The sequence below is a fragment of the Erinaceus europaeus genome, chromosome 19, assembly GCF_950295315.1.
Source record: "Erinaceus europaeus chromosome 19, mEriEur2.1, whole genome shotgun sequence".
Classification (NCBI taxonomy): Eukaryota; Metazoa; Chordata; class Mammalia; order Eulipotyphla; family Erinaceidae; genus Erinaceus; species Erinaceus europaeus.
In genome coordinates, this window is record NC_080180.1 from 60,188,033 (window position 1) to 60,194,847 (window position 6,815).

Here is a 6,815-nt window from a genome sequence, read left to right on the forward strand (position 1 = left end):
ATAGGAATCTCTTAAAAATATAGCAGTGTTTCTTGAAAAGTTCTTGTTAGGACTTCTTGTTGTTAAGATTTTTTTTTTTACTTTAATTTGATGGGGCAAAGAGAATTAAGATGGAAGAGAGAGAGAGAGAGGGAGAGGGAGAGAGAGACATGTGCAGCCCCACGTCCTGCTGATGCTGGGATGACCCCAAAGGCCTCTGGAGCTCAGAGGAGGTCACAGAGCTACTGAAGTGCCCGGAGTGCCAGAGCACAGGGCTCGGAGCCATACGTAGCATTTCCAGAAAGTGTTCCTACAGCGTCAGGAGACTCAGCCCAACTCCTCTCTGCCTTCCTCCTCTCAAGTAGTGGGTGTCACTCAGCCACCAGTCATGGGGTCTGGGCTGAGGTTCATTATGACAGCGGGGTAGGGAGGGGGCAGTATCAGAAGACCAGAGCAAAGCGACTTGGGCTGGTGGACTTGGACCTTTGTTTAGACTCATACTGACTGTGACTGTGAAATCACTTTCTTTGCACTTACATGATTCTACCAGAAATTCTCCCCACAGATGATTCCAGCAGGGCTGTCTGTAACTCTAAGACACAGCACTACAGAACTCTCTCTCTCTCTCTCTCTCTTTTGGCCTCCAGTTATTGCAGGGGCTCAGTGCTGACTCTATGAATCCACAGCTCCTGGTGGCCATTTTTCCTTTTTTTTTTTTATTGGATAGGACAGAAAAAAATTTAGAGGGAAGGGGAAGATAGAGAGTAGGAGAGAAAGATAAGACACCTGCAGACCTGCTTCACTGCTTGTGAAGTAGACCCCCTGCATGTGAGACAGAGCTCCTTCTCCATAGAAGGAGAAGCAGATGGTACCAACCATGTTTTTTAAAAAATATTTATTTATTCCCTTTTGCTGCCCTCATTGTTTTATTGTTGTAGTTATTGTTGTTATTGATGTCATCATTGTTAGATAAGACAGAGAGAAATGGAGAGAGGAGGGGAAGACAGAGAGGGGGAGAGATAGATAGATACCTGCAGACCTGCTTCACCACCCGTGAAGCGACTCCCCTGCAGGTGGGGAGCCGGGGGCTTGAACTGGGATCCTTACACCAGCCCTTGTGCTTTGCGCCATGTGCGCTTACCCCACTGAGCTACCACTCGACTCCCCCAACAATGTTTTGAACATCAGAGGAACTTAGCAGGTCTCAAGGAGTCTGAATCACTAGTGAATTGTTAATTCAGCCTCGAGGAGGTCAGTGAATTGTCCAGAGGGCCATAAGTGATCCAACTGGCCTCAGAACTCAGTTCTGTATCCACAGAGCTCTGCGATCTTTCCAAGTCAGCAATGGTGTTTGCACTGGCAGTGAGACTGCCAACCACAGGCTGCCTTTGAGAAAGTCAAGTAAGAAAATCAGCCTCTGCTAAGCAGTCACAGGATCTGTGGCCTGAGCTGTAGAGGCGCTGTTCTTGGTTTTGATTCGTATCAAAAGCAACAAAGAGTCTCACCACAACCAACACAGAGCTCCAAGGCCCTCACATCCAGGGGCTCCTCTCCATCTACCCCCAGTTTCTGCCCTGTTCCGCCAATAGCCACCATAGTTCCACAGAGCCTAGGACCAGGTTGTGTAGCCAGAGGGTTTTGTCTTCACGATTCTTCCTGTCGCTGGTGAGCACTCAAGAGCTTTCTTACAGATCTTTGTAAACTGTGGAAGTAATTAATGCATGAAGTTTCCTGAAGATTGAAAACTGATTATTATTTTAATTTCAGATGCTTTGAGTCAGACTTATTTGGGAAATAAAGTTGTATTTCCCAGGGAGTGTTGATGGCACTGTTAATATGTTGGGTGGTTAGAATTTCACTTCAGAAACCTGGGGTGTCATCTGCTGTCTGCCCCTGGCTCTGGTGAGAGGTTGGGGAGCACACCAAGCTGTGACATGTTGGTTCCCTGCCCACTGTGTGGAGCCGACAGGCTGACTCCACCCTCTGCTGCCCCAAGCACAGGGCCCCGGTGACATCACTGTCCACCCGAGGGAGGGGTGTGTGTGTGCAGCCTGGAGTGATTTTCAGTGCTGAGGATTTCGTGTCAAATCTAATGGCAGAGAAACTTCTGCAAACAGTGCTACCTCAGATGAGACTCATGTCCACCCAGCAGTCCTGATGCTCCGTCCCACGGAAGGTCACGTGGGAAAGGGCCCTTCACTCAGGGTCCTGCACTTGAGCGGCTGGGCAGCCACTGGGCAGCCACTGGACAGGCAGGTGGAGCAGAGGGTCGGGATGTTTGGTCCCGTCCACAGGCTTGTGGGGAGACAGTTCTCTCTGGGGAAGTGTGTGTGTGGGGGGTGGGGGGGGGGCTTGGACTCCGGAGTCGGAGAACCTGGAGTCTGCCTTCTGTGCGGCCACTTCTTGTGGACCCTGAGCAGGTCAGTCCCGGATTCCCTGAGGACAGACAGCGAACACGGAGCTGGGGAGCCTGCTAGCGCCCTCCACCTGGCGGGACCCTGGGGCGGCTCCCTGCTGCGGGTAAAGACACCACCACCCAGGCGAAGGCAGCATCGTGTTTTTTTTTTTAATTCTTATCATCTTTATATTTATTGGATAGAGACAGCCAGAAATCGAGAGGGAAGGGGGTGATAGAAAGAGACAGACAGACACCTGCAACACTGCTTTACCACTTGCAAAGCCTTCCCTCTGCCGGTGGGGACTGGAGGCTCGAACCTGGGAACTTATGCGTTGTAACATGTGCGCTCAACCAGGTGCACCACCACCCGGCCTCCCGAGTCTCACAGGCCTGCTCTCTCTTCTGCCCAGGGCTGTCCTGGCAGGAGCCCCGCGGGGACTCAAACCCGGGTCCCGCCAGGTGCCAGTGTCTCCAGGCTGCCGTCTCCCTGTGCCGGCTGGAACCCGGGGCCACCGCGCAGGAGCAGAGCCGCGGGTGCGGGCCCGGCGGAGGGAAGGTGCCGCGGGAGGGCGCCCCCAGCCCCCGGCCCCCAGCCCCCCACCCCGGGGCGCAGCTCGAGGCGCGGGGCGCCCCCTGCCGGCCGTTGAGCCCCCACCTGGCGCAGGGCCGGCCCTGGGCACGCGCACGCGCGGTTGGCAGCCTGCGGGCGGCGGCGGGACGGGTCCGGGGAGACGCGGGCACCCAGGGGCGGCGCCCACCGCTGAGCTGCCACCGCGACGGCCCGACAGGTGCGCGGGCTGGAGGCCACCTGCGGCCGCCCTGGGGGAGGGGCTGGGGCGGGGCTGGGGTGCGGGGCCGCGCGGGAGGGGACCCCAGCGTCTCCTCTTGAGACCTACAGGGGTGTTGAGGGCTGAGGGTGGGGTGCAGACTGGGGTGCAGCAGGGGGAGCTCCTGGCAAGCTCCCAGGCTTCTCTGTGGGAAAGGCACCCCGGGCCCAAGGGTGTCCCCCCTCTGGAGAGTGGGGCCCTGGCACCCTGCGCCCACCCTCTCTCAGACCCCCCTCCCACCCCCCCTCCCACCCCCCCTCACCCCCACCCCCCCTCCCACCCCCCCTCACCCCCACCCCCACCCCCACGTCTGGGTGCCCAGGGAGCCGAGGCCGTTGGTGCAGCGGTTACAGCCCAGCCCGTTCCAAGCTCGAGCTCTGGGCGTCCCCGGGATGTGGGGGGCCCCCGGGGAGCCCCACCCTGCCGCCTCCCACCTGCTGTCCTCACCTACAGCAGGCTCAGATGGGGACACCCCGACTGAGAGGGAGGGGGCCGCGCCCGCCAGGCCTGTGACACCCTCCACCCCGCCGCCCTCACCCCCCCCACACACACTTACTTTCTCTGCGGGGACCCAGGGAGCCCGAGCGCCCCGCCTGGGATTCAGTGAAACCCTGGTGACTAGACACTCATTATCACCTAAGGCCTGTTTATGATCAGACGCGTTGGTGACTCTCATTTAGAGCTTCAGCAGGGAGGAGGTCCTTGCTGGGGACGAGAACTAGAGGCCAGAAGGCTGGGGGGATGGTGGTTGGAGGGGTGAGGACAAGGCTCTAAGTCGGGGGCGGGGGATCCATTTGCAGCCAAACCAGCAGGAAAGTGTTAAACTCTCCGGCTGTGCTCACCGAACCAGTCTGAGTCCGCACAGCCTCATCAGACATCAGACTGTCCCTGTGTGTCCCTGGTCACAGGCAGGCGACCGGCACTTAGGCAACACCCAGTTCACCCCCAGGCCGAGCAGAGTCTCCCACCCCTCTCAGGAAGGAGGCAATGCCCCTTGGGACGCCCCTCCTGGGACGGAGGTGGCTTGACCCAGTCACACTGAGTAGCTCTCAGTTTCTCTCTAGTGTCAGGATGGAACTTTCTGGATGTCACCCCCCCCCCCCCCAACCAGGTGGCTTTGCTTGAGCCTGCAGAGTCTGGCCTGACCTGGGTCTCCCTCTCCCTCTTGGGGTCAAGCCACCAAGCTTTCTGCTCCTGGGGTCCAGCAGTTAAGAGCTGGCTGTGTGCTGGGATGCCTGAGGGGTTCAGCATCCTCCCCAAACAGCCTGCTATCACCTTCCACCAGACAGACGGGGCAGCTTTATCAGCTTTATCGGAAACGCCTGCCCTGTAGAGAGGTGCCGGAGAAGCTGGGGTAGAGGGCCCACACTCGAGGATTTGAGTCCCAGGAGGCTGCAGGGCAGAGGAGGCTGAAAGCAGCAGGTGTTTGTGGGCTGAGGCAGACAGAGTGAGGGACGTGGGCCTTGAAGGGGGCAGACCTCAGCCCACTCAGCCTGCGGGAGTGCAGGGGCTGGCAGGCTCAGGAGCTCAAGTTCCATCCCTGAGCAGTCAACGCCAGAGCTCTGGTTTATCACAACAATAAAATTAATCTTTTTAATTTATTGTATTGGTTATTTATTTTCTGCAAACTAGAGAGTGCTACGGGCTATACTTGACACAGGTAGTAGAGAAAGACAGGGGGGGCAGATTAATAGTAAGTAGGAACAGAATACAGTAAATAGTTTACAGTAAACAGTAGGTGTAGTTTGTTGGTACGTGTGTAAAATGTCTCAGTTTTCTGCAGAACACTCTCACCCCCTCCATCATGTACCAGGACCTGAAACCCCAACCCCCACCCGAGTCCTTTACTGTGGTGCATTACACCAGACCCAGTCCAAGTTCTGCTCTGCGTTGCCCTTTCTGCGCTTATTTCTCAACTTTCTGCCCAGGAATGAGACCATCCCATATTCAGCCTTCTCTTTCTGGCTTATTTCATTTAGCGTGATTCCTTCAAGTTTTGTCCAAGAAGAGGTCAAGAAGGTGAAGTCATCATTTTTTATAGCTGAGTAGTATTCCATTGTGTATCTAGACCACAACTTGCTCAGCCACTCATCTGTTGTTAGACACCTGGGTTGCTTCCAGGTTTTTGGCTATTACAAATTGTATTACTATCAGACTGTCATGCCTGAGGCTTCTAAGTCCCAGGTTCAATCCCCTGCACCACTGTAAACCAGAGCAGATCAGTGCTCTGTTAAAAAAAAAAAAAGCAACAAATTATGTTACTATGAAGATAGGTACACACGGATCTTTTTGGATGGCTGTGTTAGGATATATCCCCAGTGGAAGAATTGCAGGATCATAGGGTAGGTCCACTTCTAGCATTCTGAGAGTTCTCCAGACTCTCTCCACAGAGGTTGGACCCATTTACATTCCCCTCAGCAGAGCAGGAGGGTTCCTTTGTCCCCATAACCTCTCCAGCATGTGGTGTTGCTATCTTTTCTGATGTCTGACATTCTCACAGGAGTGAGGTGCTATCTGTTTGTTTCTTTATTTGCATTTCTCTGACAATGACTTGGATTTGAGAAAGATTTTTTAAACTCATGTTGGTGAGAGGGCAGGGAAGGGGTTTGGGGACTGGCACAGCTGCCCGCAAAGAGGCACATGGGAGTTAGTTACCTTTTTTAGCTGTGCTGGGCTAAATGAAGGAAGCGACTGGAGGCAGGAAGATCTGTGTAAGGAACACCCACGTATGTGCATCTGTGTTGGCAGAGGGGAGAGTGGGAGTGGCTCTTTCTCTTTAATTTTTTGTTGTTGTTGTTACTTTTCCCTCCCTTTTGTTGCCCTTGTTGTTTTATTGTTGTGATAGTTATTATTGTTGTCGTTATTGATGTCGTTGTTGTTGGATAGGACAGAGAGAAATGGAGAGAGGAGGGGCAGACAGAGAGAGGGAGAGAAAGACAGACACCTGCAGACCTGCTTCACCACTCCCCCCGTAGGTGGGGAACCCAGGGGCTCAAACTGGGATCCTGAAGCTTCGCCCTATGTGTGTGCTTAACCCAGTGTGCCACTGCCTGGCCCCCGGGTTGAGCCTCTTAACCAGAGTCTCAGCGGAGAACAGCCCTCGAGCTTGAAGAGAGTCCTAGCTGAGAGTCTCTCATCCTGTCCTCTTTTGAGTAGCCTTGTTTGTATGTTCTTGTCCTAGCTACTGCCCCCCAGAGCATTCCTTTCCTTATGCACCCCGGACTCCAGTCTCTGTGGAGGGGCCCAGAAATGGGGTGCCCATGCCGGAAGCCCAGTGAGAACCTCTCCTCTTGTGTGTGTGCCTCTGGCCCCACTCTCCTCTGTCAGTTGGTCAGGTGTTGCAGCTTTTATTATGGGGGTCCAGGAAGCCATGCCCTCTGCCTCTCGGCCTCTCTGCACCTCACTCACTTCAGATGCTTTCAGTGTAAGAGGCCTCTCCCTTCTTCACACTCCGCTCAGAGTTCCTTTGCTCTCACCAGTCACGCTTGGTTTTCCTGGTGTCCAGTTCTCCTGCCGGACCGCCAGCCTTGTGAGCTGACGTGTGTTTTGCTAATTCCTGCAAACCCAGTGTCGGGCAGAGCCAGGCGCTCCTGGGACCTTCAGACCCTCGG